The sequence below is a fragment of the Nycticebus coucang genome, chromosome 3 (genome assembly GCF_027406575.1).
Source record: "Nycticebus coucang isolate mNycCou1 chromosome 3, mNycCou1.pri, whole genome shotgun sequence".
NCBI classification, from domain to species: domain Eukaryota; kingdom Metazoa; phylum Chordata; class Mammalia; order Primates; family Lorisidae; genus Nycticebus; species Nycticebus coucang.
The window spans coordinates 33,211,495-33,216,024 of record NC_069782.1 but is presented as its reverse complement, the minus strand read 5'-3'; positions in this window follow the sequence as shown (position 1 = coordinate 33,216,024).

The window sequence follows — 4,530 nt, the reverse complement described above, 5'->3', positions numbered from 1 at the left end:
TCCCAGATTCTTTTCACTATTTCTACTGTGGTCCTGCCTGAAAGAGATTACTCAGTAAACCATTCTGGTTAATGTGTTCTAGGTAGATTTCGATAAATCAGCTGGACCAGTAAAATATTTTACCCTCTTTAAGTAATAGACTCTTGAGGGGGTTTTTTTACCCCTTAAACTATTATCCTTTTTCTTAAGCCTTATCTTTCTACAAACTGACTTAATTATTCTTTGATTTTCTCCTTTAAGGATAGTCATAAGAGAATCAAAAGCAGTCCTGGTATAAAGAAACATGCATCATTGCAAAAAACAAGATGACCTTGTATTTGGAGCATGTCTGCCTGCCTTTGAAGAAAAAAGTGAACAATCAGTGTTTAATGACTTCACACACACACACACACACACAGCCTACAGCCTTTGTTTGGGGGAGGGGAGGGAATTAAAAAGATAAGAGGGACATTTCTTTCTAACAGTTATGGTAAATCATTAAAAGGTATGCAATTCCTGCTTGGAAAAAAAAAATTAAATTCAAATTTTTTAAGAGGGTCATAAAAATGTGTGAAATCATTCTCCCTGACTGAGAGAAGAAGGCTTTAGGGAAATGGGTATTGCACTGATTTTTTTCAAAACTAGGTCTCCCTTTCTTCTCCATTCAAATGCGGATATTTTTCTTGAAGATTAAAACAGTTTTTTGAAATCAGATAGTGTCAAAGTAAAAGGGCAGTATTAAAATCACATAGCAGGCTCTGCTTGCAAATAATGTTAAGAGCCATTTTCTCACATCGATGCCCTCTAGCAAGATCAGAGACAAGGTTATATATTCCACATGAAACCAGTTAGCTGCAGGATCCAACGTGTGGTACTAATGAGACGGAGTTCAGAGTTCAGTTCCAAAACAAGCTGGTTAGTGTGACAGGAGTGATGGCCTTGCCAACCTGGCTGTGCTGAGCACTAAAGTCAGCTGGGAATTTCTGTTTTGTTTTGTTTCAGTTTTTTTGTTGTTGTTGTTTGTTTGTCTGTATTATGAATTTCTGGGCCTTGTTCCAGGAATCAAAATCTACTCAAACAAAATTTCTGGGAGTGAGGAAAGGAATCTCTATGTTGAAAGAAATCTCCAGGTAATTTTTAGGCTAGTCATGATTCTGAAATCCTCAGAGGAGCAAGAAAGAGGCATGATTGCTTGCTGATCTTTGTGATTCAAAATTGCAAACTCTGAAACTGTATCAATTGAGAATCTTGAAAATCTCCAGGGAGTTTGTCCTGCTGTCCCCAGGGTTTGAATTCCTTTGAAGAAGCCATGAATTCAAGAAGATTTCAGGTCTTAATGACAAAAAGCAAGTCTGCCTTATTAAAAATAGCCTGTCCACATGCCTCTTTTCAGACACTCTTTGCCAAGCTTTTAAATGCTGACACAGAGACACAAAGAGAAATCCACCTTTTGCCCCGGGAAATGGATATTGATTACAAATTCTTCAGCCTGAGCGTAGTGGTCACTCCCTCTGAACTTACCCAGATATGCTTCTGAAGGAATGAGAGAGAGAGTGTGTGTATCTTCTCTGTAGAACTCAGAAAGTTTTTCATGGATGATGTATTTCTAAACATAAAAATTGTCTCTTGCCAAGACAGGAAAAGAAATAGGGTGATCCTGCAGATGATCACGTGAAGCCAAGGGGAATGGTAAACGTGTCTCCACTGAGGGTTTGTGTTGGAACCAGATGGGAGGGCTTGAAGCAGTGAATACAGGGACAGGAAAACAGCAGGTAGGAAAGAATGAAAAGTATGAAAAACTGGTAAATAGAGTAGAAAACACACCGCCAGCAAAACACATGGGTTTTTCACATTCTAACCATCTGTACTGGCATAGAATGTACACAGTCTAACCAGATCTGCTCTGTTTCCAAGTCAAACAGATAACAACTAGCTCTCAGAGGTATACACAAATGCATCGAGGTGGAGAAATTCAATTTATCTCAAGGTACAAAATAAAATTCATCTTTCTTCAGCTTTAAGGCAATATCTTTAGTTTAAGTTTGGGAAAGCTCATTTTTTTAAGTTTCAAAGTTTTCTCTCGCTTTGGATGTTTGATGTTAACCTTTCTGTCCCCAGCAGAACCTTAGACCCAACCCAATTGACTCAGCAAACATTTCCTTAAATGCAAATATCATTCCCACGTCCCCATGTCCGCTATCATCTAGCATGCTAAACCCAAAGCCAATGAGATCTGCCTTTGCACATTTTTGACAGCAGTAATTGACATTTATCTACCATCCCATCTGTTATATATTTGGATATTTTTTTTAAAAGATAAGATTTCTTGTAATACTTCCTGTTCTAAATATAGTCAAAAGATGAAGTGAGCATGGGAGAGAAAGCTAGCACGAGTGAATTACGTGTTTTGAAAGTGGCCAGGCACATTTGTTTCTTTTCTTTTCTTTTTCTTTTTTTTTTTTTTATTTGTTTGTTTGTTTGTTTGAGGCAGAGTCTCATTCTGTCACCTGGACTAGAGTGCCATCGTCTCAATGGAGCTCACAGCAACCTCAGAATCCTAGGCTCAGGCAATCCTCTGGCTCAGCCTCCTAAGTAGCTGGGACTACAAGCATGGGCCACCCCATCTGCATAATTTCCCCCATTTTTAGAAGAGACAGAGTCCCACTTTGCCAAGGCTGGTCTTGAACTCTTGAGCTTAAGGGATCCTTTCCCACTCAGCTTCTCAGAGTGTTAGGATTACAGGCATGAGCCACCACATCCAGCCCAGCACTTGTGCTTCTTGAGAGTCAATACTTTAAACACAATACCCTTCTCTAGAGAATCTTAACACTAAAGGAGTTTCCAGTCTGTTATTAGAGAAAAATGATGGCATAAAATAATCTCTTTCCTGAATTCCGCAGGATCCTTGGCCTGTGAGGCCTCAAAGAGAGGGAGCCACTTTGAGACAGTCAGCCAAACGGTTTCACAAAGAGGAAACTGTGGGTAGATGAAAGTTCTGCCTATAAAGCAGATGTTACTACAGTGCATCGTGGTTATATTATGTATGGCCAAAGGATAGAGAATTCAGGCGTGAAGTGATGTGGCAAGAGTTGCAAATTAATTAAGCTTTGTGTTTGGGGTTTTTCCTTTAGTGTGCCGTAGTAACTTGTCTATGGCTCCAGGGAACTTCATGACTAAGTTAGAATGAAGCTCTCATGCCTCATGTTAAATGTAGCAGAAGAGAGGTTATTAAATATTTCTTGGCAATTAATTACCTGAGATACACCCTTTTTTCACAGCTTTGGATTCAGGGATGTGGGAGAGTTGGAAACATTTAATTGCTTCTAATTTGTTGCTTCTAATCATACGCTAAAGCATTGTGCTGAAGTCTGGATCCTGTGTGAAGAATTTGTAAGGGGCTTCATTGTGACACCCCCAGGAAAAAATAATTTATGTTTGTGCAATAATCATACCTGACCTTTGTTCCACTTTCTTCGAAATAATAGAAATTATGAAAACTTGCCAAATAGGTAACACATCCAGCACATTTTGAAAAGAAAATCCTTCCTACTATTCTGCAGTCTTTGGTTAATTAGATGCAACCCTTTTCCTCACTCAAACCAACTTATTGGTCCAGATCCTGAGAAAAATTCCTTCCCAGAAGCCATTCCTCCCAGAAGCCTAGGTCAGTGTATTCTGCTGACCACACAGCGTCATCTCAATCACCTGAAATTGGATAACTCTTCCCAATTTATTTTCTAGACCTATTTTCTAGACTTCTAATTTAATCACTGCATTTAAGCATTTTTACCTCCTGGCATTAAGCTAGATTTCTGTTTTCAGTTTTAATGAAATCTTTTTATCTATTTATTTAGTGTCAATCGGTTTTTGCCTGTTTTCTCTCACTAGGAACTCAACAAGAGAAGAATGGGAGTTTGTCAGTTCTGATCACCGTTAAATCCCCAATATCTATTCCAGCCCTGAGTATGTATGTACTCAGTTAAATGAATGAATTAGAACCTGACATTTTCTAGGCTCTGTTCTGGATTGGTTCATATCCCTCCTCTGAAGTTCATAACAACTCCAGCACATAACCCAAATATATGGTACATTTGGCCAATGACTTTCAGTACACAGTGCAGACAAAAAGGAGTTAAGAATTTATAATCTGCCAAGAAAGCTCAAGATAAATGTAACATGAGAATAACAACTGAGTAGTAGTTGACAGATATATGATTGTCGATGAATCGGTGACAACAGATGAGCACAACTGAGGACCATCTTTAAGCTAACCATAAAGATGCTCAGAGGCAGTGGCTAAAATAAAGAGACAATGAGCCATTGTTTTCCAGATCAAACTGAATTAATACCTTCTACTGAATGGGACATCCAACTGCAGTGAATGAAAGATCAAGCATAAGTAAGAGCAAAATGGCAACAGTAAACACTTTCAATCTCTGTGGAATATAAGCAAATACAGAGAGATGACAAGGAGCCTTTGCAACTTGAATGAGATTTTACTTAACTCTTCGTAAGAAAACTGTCAAGGAGTTAATGACCATATGTAAATGA